Raw genomic sequence first — 14,858 nt, 5'->3', positions numbered from 1 at the left:
CTTTTTAACACTAGGATTTTATCCAGCAACATGTCTACCTGTCACTTAAGTAACAAATTGCATCTGACAAATAAATTTTAATTAAATACTACAGTTTTATCTTTCATTTCAACATCCTTATTTCTGAAATGTCTTTGATGCGTAAGAAATTAACATTTTCAATATAATTTCCAAGATTTTTAATTAACAGCCATACATCTAAGCCCTCGGAATGTTCAATTCACGTTTATATTGCACACTTGTTTGACCCCTGTAACCAGGTAAATAACCAAGTAAATAACCAGGTAAAAAACCAAGTAAATAACCAGGTAAAAAACCAAGTAAATAACCAGGTAAAAAACCAAGTAAATAACCAGGTAAATAACCAGGTAAAAAACCAAGTAAATAACCAGGTAAAAAACCAAGTAAATAACCAGGTAAATAACCAGGTAAATAACCAGGTAAAAAACCAGGCAAGTAACTAGGTAAATACTGCACAAACCTTGATCGCTAACTGTCACATTTCAATGATTGTTAATATGAAATATTAAATCATGAAAATGTACTAGGTAATAAATTAATTAATTTTATAAATCATCGCTTCAGTAATGAACTGTGTATTTTAAACACCATAAATATGCATGAAATATAGGGGGGATTCTATGTACAATGAGAGAACACGCAGAACTTGTAATCTAATATGGAATTTTATTTCCTGACAAATACACTATGCATGGCACAACAATTGAGATGTTCCCCACAACAAACAATTTAAATAAAACAACACAGATGCCATTACCCTTTTTGTTAATCCATAGACCTTAGAAAAGGTCTATGGTTAATCTGAAAATCATGAAAATTGTTAACATCGCCCTCCTGTGGCAGTTTGTTGAAAATAACAATAAACATTAATAGCGCCCTCAGAGTTCACAGAACACATGATAATGTTCTTTAAACAGAATGAAGCTACAAAAATAATCAACAATGTGTTGGCTGTTATTTTATTTTATTATTACAGTCAGGAATCAAAGTGTAGCTCATAAATACTGTAGAACACTTCAAAACATAAATAATGACAGTTGAACCCCGCGTATCAGAAACAGCCAGACAGCACCCGTAAGTTTAGTGATTATTATCGCTGATAGTTTATCAGTATCCCAGAAAGAGACCTGTATACATGACAACCGACAAATGAAGACTAACAATATGTGTTTAACATCCGTCACTCAGAATTGCGACTGATGAATTTTCAGACTGTCTTGCTAAAAACCATGGCTAATATGTATGCACAAACACACATATGTATACATTGACTAGTTCACATGTTGTTACTAATCACAACTAACAAGGTGGAAGTCAAGAACAATTATGCAGTAAACTATTATAACAGGCAATGATAACTTATTAGTTGTCCACTATCTAAATTGAGTAGCATAGTGTTAATAAAGAAAACAATACAAACCATATCAATAAATTCATGATATCAGACAATGTATTGGGCATTTCCTTAATGTTGGCACTCAAATTACAGACCAAGCATTATAGATAATTATGAATCTCATGTATCAGTACTACACGTCTACTCAACCTTCCTCTCAAGACAACATTGTATGACTTTGGTGCCAAACAATTCTCCCTGATTCACAGATTGTAGTATAAAGGTGAAGCTGTCTGGAAACCCTCCCTCTAACTGTCAAAAAAAACAAATTACTTCTGCCAACCACTATACATATTTTAACACTAATCTGCATCAAGGAGTGAGTTATAGCCATCAGTCCATATATATTTTTTTATTCTCAGAAAAAATTAGTCACCAAAGCCTCATTCCACACAATCCATTAAATTGAATAATTGTTACCACTTCAAGGGTTCCCTGCAATGAGATACTGTAAAATGACTAATTTTCACTGGGTTTAAATTTCACTGATTTACCATTTCAGGCATATTCAGTGGGTTTTAAATTCACGGTTTCGTCATTTAGATAATGTGTTCTATGCTAAATTTTACATATTCACTGTGTTTTAATTTAGCGCATTTTTCCAGTCAGCGAAATAAGCTAAATTAAAACCCAGTGAATAATTACCCCCTTTACAGTACTTTACTTTGCATATAATGAAAAAGACACAGCTGCATTGAAAGCCCCAATAACATCACAACAGGAAGTAGTGTACACTATATGAGGTTATCACCTGATATCACTTGTTCATAGAGCTGGTTGGTACGAGTGATTTCATGAGTGGATAATATGGTTCTATGACACCATGATTACTAAACTAAATTAAGTAAAGATATCCTGGCTATATACTTTTGATGCATTAACATCTGCCAAGGGGTCTATTAGTCAGATATTCACCTGGCTGTGTGCACACAACACTTGTCTCTCAGTAATTTGTAGTTTTAAATTCCTCAAGATTTTTTGTAAATTTTCCTAGAAGATTTTTTTTTTCCTAGAAGATTTTTTGTCTTCAAAATAAACCATTCCCTACCCCTTTCAATAGTTTTTATTGCTCAACCCCAAAATGCAAAAAAAAACTCAACAACCAATCAGAAATATCACAATGGTAGACAGTGAGAGGCATGGTGGAGCTTACATTTCATGATGAATGGCTATCTAGAATAAGATGAATGCAATTTTTATAGAAAAACCAACAATGTTAAAACCTGGTCCAGACAGATAGCACAGCTGATTCTACATTGAAACATTCCCTGGGTAACAGGTGTTCCTGTACTGACATAGAGGGCACTGTAATCACTGACAATGGAAACCACACAAGTTCTACTGAGGGGTTACTATTCACATATTAAGCCTTGTTCAGAACTAGAACAAACACTAACGATGAAATCAACCACATAAATGTAAATTCTAGACCTCCCACTTTAATTTAGCAGACATTGACTGGTTTTATCATTTTTCACTCATTAGATATGCATCTGTTATAAAAGTGACAACAGATAGATTCCAAATCAGTCAAGTTTTAACAGCATAATCTCCACTGTCAACTATACCTGCCGATTCAACTTCAATTCAAACATTCAATACCCAAAGATAGAAACAAACAACCTGTCGGCTGACACCTTGGCTGTTTGAGATGCATAATGAGAAAGAAATATAAAATCAATCAGTCAAGATATCTGGCAAGTTGTTTTCAATACGAAACTTAAATAGTCATATTTACAAAGTTATTATCTTAAAATCAACAAATCTGACAAAGATCTACCCAAGGTGCCTACATATAAATTAAATTTGAATAATTGGGCAAGCAGCTCTCAATAACAAGTCAGAATAGCCTTTATAACAAAATTAGAAAATTGAAAATATCATTATCAAACGAACAAATCTGAATGAGGTCCACCTGAGGTGTTTATATATTCAACATCACAGAAATCAGACTTGAGGTTTTCAATTAAAATTCAAAAATATCCTAATATCATAAATTATAGAAAGGTAGATACCAACTTGAAAATAACAAATCCAATGAGACTTGTGGTTTCCAAAACACTGGACGAAAACAGACAATCAGGGATTAGCTCATATGACTAGCTTTGCTCACAAAAGTTGACAGCAGAGCTGAAAATGAACCGTGTGAAATATACGGTAAATAGGTCAAAGTAGGTCAAGAAACAATTACAACTGAATAGACAGGTTTATTGTAATATGGAGACAAGCCTGCTTATAGCGATCCGAAAATACCCAGACGACCTTTACCACAAACCCCCTGCTTCTAAAAGTTGAATGCCCAATCCTTAGAGTAATAATGCCCAATCCTTAGAGTAATTTTCTGCAAACCATGTATTTAAATTGTGTAGCAATGTTCTCAGGCACAAAGAATGAAGACTGTACCCACAGTTAAGGTGAGGCTTTATAATATCTACATTGGCAAGGTTCCAATGAACAACACAGATGCGGTGAGTAATAACAGCTACTAAGTGCAGCCAAGACATGTGCTTTCATGTCATGCATATTAGTAACACACCTCTAATGGAAGGATGTGCTGAGAGAGAAATATTCACTTCATACGATATCACGTCTTGTATAAAACCACAATCTGACAATTTGTACCCAGTATGAGATTATGCAACAATGGATATTGTTTCATTTCATTATTATTCAAGAATCAAATGATACAAGACAGAATAGAAACTCTTTCTGACATAAGCGACATGACAAGAGTGCAAGGAGCCAGTTGGCAATGCAGACAGGAATGAGGATTACCGGTAGTCGAGCCTCTGCATTATACTGACATGAAATGTGATGGAATCAATCGACCATACGGATTATTGTCAGCAACAAAACTGACTTGAAGTCAACTACAGAAAAAGGCAATATTTTGAATAATGTGCCCTGTCTGTTTTTGAAGTATGTTACTGAGCAACCACAGCAACCTCTACTGCCATGAAACAGATCTAAGAAAACAAAGAAATGTTGATGGTTGGCAGAAATCTACAAGATCTGTTCATTGATCTCATGAAATTTGGAATTTTGCCAGATTCTGAGGTTATTACGAGAATACAGCAAAGTATGCACGAAGGCAGTGCAGTGATTAAATTGACTGACGCGTAATGGAGGTTGGTGCGTATCCATACTGCCACCGTATTCTCAAGATAATAATGATAACATTTGTTTTCAGTGATGGGATTCTCTTTCCATCATGTATTCAAATTTGATGCACAATTTCCAACATTGAAGACATTCAAATGTGTCCATAACACATTCAAACACCTCCAGCCTTTTACGAACAGGTTCAGTGTCAGTTGTATTATAATTATGAGAATAAATTCTGTTTCACACATCATTTTTTGTGAAGAATTCCAAGCATTCAACTATTTTCTAAAAAATTGACTCGGAGTAGGTGATTCAATTCACCTAGAGTAGGGTGATAGGTGCCAGCCTTATTGCCTCAGTAAACCAGTTTCTAAACCTTATCACATGAGGGCGCACTCACTGCATGTTGCATTTATGATGTTGTGCAGGTCTCATGCCATCAATTATCCTAACAGCGTTCGTATGGTTATTGTTAGCCAACAGGTTTTTTTTCACAGCCTTTTTTTGGAGAATTGCAGCCAACAATAACTTCGTAGTCTATGTAGTACAGAGTTATTGCCAGAAAATAGAAGAAGCCAGCCTAAAACTTTATTTATCAAGATAGCAGACCCTAATCAGTAACTTCAGACTTACAATCATTTTTTGTTGATTATTTATGGTAATTAACGGTATGAGCTCTGCAAACCCAGACACAAAAATTGCATTTACATTATTTTGAAAATAATTAGTGACTTTTGGAACAAGACGAGAAATTTTGAAGGCACTGGAAATTATAGTCACAATTATAGTCATTGATTGCGAATGACACAAGGTTAGAATCCTAAATAACTGTGCCATCTCCATCTTCAACAAACTCCATCATTTCAACATTTTTGGAAACTCTTTTGGGTTATATTTGTCTTTAAACAAAAGCTACCAAGGGGAAAAAGCGCTGACTATGAGTCAGCTGACTGACCTACAAGTGGGGGCAGTAATAAATAATCCAAGTATAAATACAACAAAACTATTTTGGTCAAACGCCAGTATATGAGGTGCATTTAAATATCCCAAAATAGCAACAAGTTACTTTAATGTGTTTGTCATAAACATTGGTCACTGGAACACGACTCAAAATTAAGCAATTACAACCAATTGCTGGTCACAGCCCCCAAATAGCCAAGACAAAATACAATGTACAAGTTTAAAATCCAAATACAGACAGCGTCGTTTTAATGAAGTAGTTTTTGACTGGTTTACGTAAGGCACTGTTGTTGAATATACACATCCTTTTTAAATAGAAGTATTTTTAGAAACACACTGCTCCTCAAATACAATCAGCAACTGCCCTCCGAAGTCGGCACAAACTATACATGTAGTGGCTTACAAGGTATTCCACTATAATTACTTACAATTACACCTTAATTAGTTTATCTATACATGGAAAAATACAACTATGTATAATGATATATTCACTGAAAATCTCCTTATGATCACATGCTACAAAATTACATCTTATCTCAATTTTCAACTGAGTGTAGTCAAAAATTGTAGCTTGTTTACACCAAAACATTTGTGTGATACGTTTGCTTGTTACACAGAATCCTATAATGAATGTCATTGACAACTTTATTTCTACACAATTTTAGGATTTTCATGTGATCCACAAAACTCATTTGTGAAATTAAAGCAGCATACAGAGTAACTCATGCACTGAACCAATCAAACACAAACATTCTTTTATCATACGTCTCACTGTTTGACAATTTTGTTTAAATTTAATATGAAATTTAATATTTCAATTCAATATGAACAATTGTGTTCAAATAAAAATACAGTTCAATTGTCTGCCCATACGCCTGTGACAGGTGGTTTTCAACGTGCCGGTAATAAAAAACATCAAAAGTGATATAATAATTTGGTGTGAAAAACAAGTATAACCTTTTTCAAGTTTGTGTATTGAATGTAATGATTATAAATGAATCAATACTAATAAATGAGAATACTAAAAAGAACCAGTAACTTTTATTACTACGTCCATGATACAATGTGGGTTTTCACAACCCCTTTACATCCACCCGCAGAAAAGTTAATTACATATCATGAAACATATTGTCTCTACTGTTTGTAAAGGAATGTTGATGTATATTTCAGATAAAACACAAACAAGGTTGACTAAAAATACTCTGAACTTACTTTCATTTCATGAGAAACAAACCATTTCAAGAGTAGCAGTGACAATTTCTTAAAGACCTGAAGTCAAAGTGACTATTACAAACATTTTGTTCAAACAAACGCAATTAAATTTGTAAATAATCCTAACATCAAAAATTTAACAGTGTACAGTAATAAATGTACATACATATCATTTGCATATACCGGCATACACACATTTTAATCTGGTACAACAATTGGGAAAATATTGCTATTTTTTTTCTTCCACTAATGTTAATTTTACAATTTTCAAGTGGCAAAAAAAACAATTATTATTATTAGCAAATTATAAAATCAAAGTTGAAACACCTTATTAACTGTTACCAAACTACAAAGATTGCTCACACGATATACGTCTGAATATAATATGTATTATTAAAGTATATTCAAATAATTCAAACACTAATTTCATTTCATGTAGGAGCAGAATATATCTTACCACAAAGATTAATTCCAGTTAAGAATAAAACATGTACTTAAATGTTACATTTTTTTTTAATCATTGTTTGATTTGAAGTCAGTCTATTCTAATACGGTGAAGGTACAGAACGCCACTGAAGTGAAGTTTATTTAGGAAAACAAATTTGATTTTAATGAATGAGCATCTCTTAGCTAGATGACGTTTTTATGCTGTACACGTAACATCAGCAGATTGCCAGACACTTTGAACATACGCAATTTCGCAGAACATTGCGAGTACAAAAACATTCACACAGAGAATTCCAATGAAGCAGAAAACGTGCGGACAACAGCTGTTGAGAAAACCCATGTTATTTGTCTCTCGGGTTACACAGGGGAGAGAGACCTTGTTTTACAGCCATGGTATTCACAATAAATTAATGTGCAGAATTATTTTAATCAGTAAAAACTCTTCATGCAACACTGGTTTTCAAAAAAAAAAAAATAATTACTTGCAAAACACTGTGATATAAACTGAATCATGTCAGTCCGAAAAGACAGTATTCAACATGGCAGACATGTTTAACGAAACAAACATAAACTTCACACAAACCAACTGAAATCAATAGTATTTGAAAGTGTAAGATGAATACAAAAATTATTGATCTGCAAAATTAAATAACTGAAGAATTTCAACTCAAAAAATTAAGAATGAAAACATTTACCTCTATGACTAAAAAACACCTGTATTCGTTCGATAGCAGCCATATTGGAATGCTCACATATCCAATTTCACCAAATTTGAAAAGGAGATGTTTGGGAGACGGAAAAGAAATGCCGCAACATTCAAATGCAAATCAAACATTTTCCGGTTCTGTAATCTGTTTAGAAAATCGGACAGAAAGTGTTTTTTTTGTATTTTTTTGTAAATGAAAACGAAAGTTAACATTTCTTTGAAAATCAGACACAATCCACAACAGAGTTAAAATATGTAACAATTTTCCACCAGGTGACACAGGTTTCAGTAATCCCTGCCAGACAGGGAGGTCAGCTGAGGTTCACTTTATTTAATCCAGAAATACAAATCTGACTGTACAATTGAAGAATGATACAAACATGTGATGAACCTTTCGAACTTTCACCTTCTTATTCACTCATGTTACAATGAAAATTCACAGTTAAGCAGTATACAATAAAACATGTTTGAATTATATTAAACTGAAAAATGAATTAGATTATTTCAACTATTGGAAGTTTTAGAATGTACATTTGTATTTTATTATTCAATCATATTATTCTTGTGACAAAATTACATGTACAATTTCTTTTAAACTTAAAAGTATTTGAGTTGATTGAGGCTGTTCCTAAATAAGATCAAACATAGAAGACTGTTGAATCCAATGACAGATTCTGAAGTTGTGGTTAGAAATATAAAATACAAAACAAAGGCTTCAAAGATATCTTTTCCAGCCCTGAGGAAGCCACTCTGATATTTGGGAAATGTCGGCAATAAACACCAATCTTCAAAGCTATTGTTGGTTGTAGTGCCTCATGTATTTATTTATGGTCTTAAATTTAAAAAAATTATACATTCAAAGAACAGAATACCTAATTAGAGATTTAATAAAAATAACACAAACTGCCACAAAGTTGAACACATTTGACAAATTTAAAGAGAATATTTAGTACAGTACAACAATTTTATTGGCCACCTAAGCCATCACTATTTAGTACTACAATTTGATTGGCCACCTAACCCATCACTATTTAGTACTACAATTTAATTGGCCACCTAACCCATCACTATTTAGTACTACAATTTGATTGGCCACCTAACCCATCACTATTTAGTACTACAATTTGATTGGCCACCTAACCCATCACTATTTAGTACTACAATTTGATTGGCCACCTAACCCATCACTATTTAGTACTACAATTTAATTGGCCACCTAACCCATCACTATTTAGTACTACAATTCGATTGGCCACCTAACCCATCACTATTTAGTACTACAATTTGATTGGCCACCTAACCTAATACTATTTAGTACTACAGTTTGATTGGCCACCTAACCTAATACTATTTAGTACTACAATTTGATTGGCCACCTAACCCATCACTATTTAGTACTACAATTTGATTGGCCGCCTAACCCATCACTATTCAGTACTACAATTTGATTGGCCACCTAACCTATTACTATTTAGTACTACAATTTGATTGGCCACCTAACCCATCACTATTTAGTACTACAGTTTGATTGGCCACCTAACCCATCACTATTTACTACTACAATTTGATTGGCCACCTAACCTAACACTATTTAGTACTACAACTTGATTGGCCACCTAACCCATCACTATTTACTACTACAATTTGATTGGCCACCTAACCTAACACTATTTAGTACTACAACTTGATTGGCCACCTAACCTATCACTATTTAGTACATACTACAAATTGGTTGGCCATCTGAACTATTGTAATGTAGCACTACTGTTTGGATAATAGCCACCAAACACATTGCAAAAATTAATTAGTAAAACATACACACAGACAGCACTATTCATTTATGTTGGAGAGGCACAACATACAACACACATACACACAGACAGCACTATTCATTTATGTTGGAGAGGCACAACATACAACACACATACACACAGACAGCACTATTCATTTATGTTGGAGAGGCACAACATACAACACACATACACACAGACAGCACTATTCATTTATGTTGGAGAGGCACAACATACAACACACATACACACAGACAGCACTATTCATTTATGTTGGAGAGGCACAACATACAACACACATACACACAGACAGCACTATTCATTTATGTTGGAGAGGCACAACATACAACACACAAACCACAAGACAAAGAAACACCACTGTTAGCTAACTTTAAATGAACCATTAAAAACAAATTTGATGAATCACCAAACAAAAACACACCTTCTGTTACCCTGGTAACCAGACACCTCATGGTTCTCTCTGATTTAATATTACCATCATAGACAGACTGTTTACTTTTTGCTTAAATTGCTTACAGCTGAAACAGAGCCAAAAAATAATACTTTCATTGCAAGTTGATTTGGTACCTTTGAAATCTAATACTATACTGGAAAGTGGAGTTGTTTATTGCAGTTCTGACTTGCATGTCTGTCAGCAAAACTAAACAGCAAACATAAACTACAAACTGAATTTAATGAGTTAGATATTTTATCTTGCCAAAAAATCTGTTCTGTGTATATGTAGTCTATTAGGCATAAATTAGGATGAAAACAAGTTATTCAAAGACTCAACTACTCAAAAACAGGAAGAAGTAATTATAGAGGTTGGTTGAGAAATGTCTGTTCATAATGATGTGGGTCACATATATACATGTATAAAAGGTAAGAAAACAGTGATTATTAAGTAATTATGAGGAAAGGGAAGAACTGTGATAGGTACAGATAGAGATAGATTCCAACAGCAGTAAATTTCAAATGACGAAAGAGGTAATGAGAGAGGTTGATAACAGGGCTCAGTAACAATAGTCATAAAATTATAAAAAATAATGTATTTGGTTTTGATATCCCAAGCCTCACCCAAAAAGCAGCCAGCAACACTTTTTGAGACTATTCAGAAGCATCGAGAACAGAAAACTAGTTGTACAAAAGTAAATAGTTTTCGTTACTGCTTACCACATCATATTACTTTGTGGAAATAGTGTGTACAATTGTTAGCAAATCAATCAGTTATATGTAAAAATTTACCTGCCTCCCAAAAGTACCTTTGACCTCTAAAAATTATGTGCATAAAGCCAACAGTTTGGAGTGAGACTACATCCAAAGAACAGACAGAGTTAGGAAACAGTTATTTGCATTGCTGTAGCCAAAAGCAAACAATAAATGTGTTTATGTGTAAATGTATTACAGGGGTGCTGGCAATCAATAGAATCCAAACAACTTTACTTTTTACTCAAGGTTACCTGAGCATGGTATAGGGTTTGGATAACATGTTTTGTAAGTTGAAAACAGACAATTCAAATACAGAAAGAGTGGAGCAATAAGCAGATATTTTTTAATTGAAGTAAATATTTCAGATCAAAAAATCAATCCTAATCCAAGCTACTTTGATTGTCATCAACACAGTAATTTTCTGTATAAAGACCAAGTTACTTAATCTTGATCTAATCTCAGACTGGGAGGGTCACTATTACTTAATCTTGATCTAATCTCAGACTGGGAGGGTCACTATTACTTAATCTAAGTCTAATCTCAGACTGGGAGGGTCACTATTACTTAATCTCGTTATAATCTCAGACTGGGAGTTTACAATTACTTAATCTTGATCTAATCTCAGACTGGAAGAGCCACTATTACTTAATCTAATTATAATCTCAGACTAGGAGGGTCACTATTACTTAATCTCAGTCTAATCTCAGACTGGGAGGGTCACTATTACTTAATCTTGATCAAATCTTAGACTGGGAGGGTCACTATTACTTAATCTTGATCTAATCTCAGATTGGAAGAGCCACTATTACTTAATCTTGATCTAATCTCAGACATGAAGAGCCATTATTACTTAATCTCATTATAATCTCAGACTGGGAGGGTCACTATGACTTAATCTTGATCTAATCTCAGACTGGGAGGGTTACTTTTACTTAATCTTGATAAAACCTCAGACTGAGAGGTCACTGTTACTTAATCTAAGTCTAATCTCAGACTGGGAAGGTCACAATTATAGTCTAATCTCAGACTGGGAAGGTCACAATTACTTAATCTAAGTCTAATCTCAGACTGGGAAGGTCACAATTACTTAATCTAAGTCTAATCTCAGACTGAGAAAGTCACTATTACCTAATCTTGATCGAATCTCAGACTGGCTCAGTCATTATTACTTATTAATAATCTGTTAAAAAATACATTATTGCAAAATAATGTGTATAAACAAATCTATGTGGGTCAATGGTTTGTTTAATGTTTGTTAACTCCAATGACTACATTCTGTCGACAGAGCCATAATATTAAAGTCAGAAAAACTGTGGATCTGAAAATATTTAAACCTGTCAACATTTTTAAATAATGACTGCATTAAATTTATATTTGTCAAAATGTGGGCAATTCCAGCAATTTTCATTTCTGATGAAAAAAATTATTATATTATTATATACATATATGTATGAATCAAAATGATAACAAATGGTGACCTAATTTACATAAAAGTTGATTTAAATACATAACTCAGTAGCATCAGGAGTGCTTACCGACAACAATACCATCTGTTCATGAAAAACTAATTTTAACAAGATTTTGCAGAAATATGGTACAAAATGTTTCAATAACAATATGGAAATACAGACATTATGAGTGGAAAAGCATGTTTTGACTTTTTAAAATGAACAAATATTCATAGAAAATCTTGTTAACATTCAAATCAATAAAAATATTTTGTTTGTTGTTAAATGTTATACTCTAAGCTGTTTTTATTTAATTTCCCTGAGGAGCTGGTTGTCAATAGTTTAACACCTTAAAGCCACATCCCAAGAGATTCCACTCACGACTACAGAAAAACATGCTACATAAATTTGTAATAACGAACATTTTTTACAACCAATGCATGTTAGAGAGCACAGTAGATTGGACACTATAGGCAATGACATTAATACAGATATGCAGGAGAAAAAAATTGAGATATTCATGCATGAATGTCTTTAGGAAGTCTAAAATTAACTAATAGAAAAACTGCTTAATTTAATGCTTATAATTATGTCTACAAAGAAGGAAAATGAAGTAATGAGCACAAATTTCAACAATGAAGACGATGCAATGAGCACAAACTTGAAAAGAACCATCGACTTTGTGAGAAAAAGATGACACAACAAAATATTGGAATTCAGAATATGACTATGCTATATAATCTAGAACCTGCACCTAAGATACGAATAACTGTCACTAAGATACAAGTACTCAGGCTACAGGCAATACATAAAACATTTGCATCAACCAGGAAGTCCAACATTTTGGTTACTTTGAAATTTTCATGGGAATGCATAATTGATATTCCATACACTATAGCCAACACTTTTGTTGTCTATGGGCAAAATAATGGTTCTATGGTTGTCTATGGCGACACTTGCATGCTAGTTTGTAAGTGTGCATGACTTGACACTTGCATGCTACTTTGTAAGTATGCATGACTTGGCACTTGCAAGCTAGTTTGTAAGTGTGAATGACTTGACACTTGCATGCTACTTTGTGAGCATGCATGAATTGACACTTGCATGCTACTTTGTAAGTGTGCATGACTTGACACTTGCATCCTAGTTTGTAAGCATGCATGACTTGACACTTGCATGCTACTTTGTGAGCATGCATAAATTGACACTTGCATGTTAGTTTGTAAGTGTGCATGACTTGACACTTGCATGCTACTTTGTGAGCATGCATAAATTGACACTTGCATGCTAGTTTGTAAGTGTACATGACTTGACACGTGCATGCTAGTTTGTATGTGTGCATGACATGACACTTGCATGCTAGTTTGTAAGTGTGCATGACTTGACACTTGCATGCTACTTTGTAAGTGTGCATGACTTGACACTTGCATGCTACTTTGTAAGCATGCATGAATTGATGCTTGCATGCTACTTTGTAAGCATGCATGAATTGATGCTTGCATGCTAGTTTGTAAGTGTAACTCATACTTATCACACAAAAACCAAGCATTCACATAATGACTGTTATCAATGGGTATGTTACTATATTATAGGCCATGCAGTGAAAATACTGCCCTGTATTTATTACACAAATATGTAAGTCAAACAGAGAGAGATAGACCCATCTTTATCATGAGCATTACCGTAAATGCATTAATTATGTAACATGTAAAATAATAATTTAACTTATTGTTTCCATTCCAAGTGAATTTGCACAAAAACATCAAAATAGTGAAATTAAATGCCAGTGAAAATAAATGGTTTTACAGTAGATAAAAGTAGTAGTAAAACAATCCCAAAAATCTGTGAAAACACACCAGGAGGTACATTACTATATAACTCCAGTATTGAATGAAACTAAAATCTACAAAGGTTAGTGAAGCAAAGTAGTTTTGCAATCAGATGTAATTGCGTTGATATGACTTGTAACTACTTCTATATTTTGTTAGATTGGCGTATCTAGGGTGACAGAATTCAGCTGTTCATATATTAAACACAATAATCCCCCTGCTTAAGTTGGAGCACGTTTATAGCAGACGATCTGGCAGGGATGAAAAATTGCGAGACATATTAAAAAATAAATACGATCTGATAGTGGAATTTGACTCAATATGTGGGATTTATTCATCCACCACTCAATTTTTTATTCAGTGAAATATTGTGCAAAATTTGTTTATACTTTAGTGAATATCTCCAAATACAATAATTATACATATTTTATGAAATTTGTTGAAAATTTCAGTAGCTTTGGTGGGATTGTACTGATAGTAAGCGAGACTAATTTCTGAAATACATGTAAGACAATAATCAGGTGAAATTGATTAGTAAAAATATATAAAATGTCTCTGATGTCATAAAATGAAAAAAAAATAGAATGTCAAAATTTCCTGACAAAAAAATTATTTATTAGATTACAAATTTGTTGCTCATCAAAATTCTGTGCAAGTCCATGTAAGAGGTGAAGGGTTTGGATGATTAAAGTTGGCAAAGCAAACTTACAAAAATAAAGAACCACATCTGTAGCT

The 14,858-nt window shown here is 33.3% G+C and overlaps 1 protein-coding gene across 1 annotated transcript in view; it reads right to left on the bottom strand.

Moving 5' to 3' along the window:
• LOC102809660 (disks large homolog 5-like) overlaps window positions 1–14,858 on the bottom strand; it is a 76,977-nt gene that overhangs the window by 43,220 nt on the left and 18,899 nt on the right. The gene's annotated exons all lie outside the window — the stretch shown is intronic.

The sequence above is a fragment of the Saccoglossus kowalevskii genome, chromosome 19, assembly GCF_978046115.1.
Source record: "Saccoglossus kowalevskii chromosome 19, keSacKowa6.1, whole genome shotgun sequence".
Taxonomy (NCBI): Eukaryota; Metazoa; Hemichordata; class Enteropneusta; family Harrimaniidae; genus Saccoglossus; species Saccoglossus kowalevskii.
Note: the sequence above shows the minus strand (reverse complement) of the source record. Positions and strands in the feature narration are given on the sequence as shown.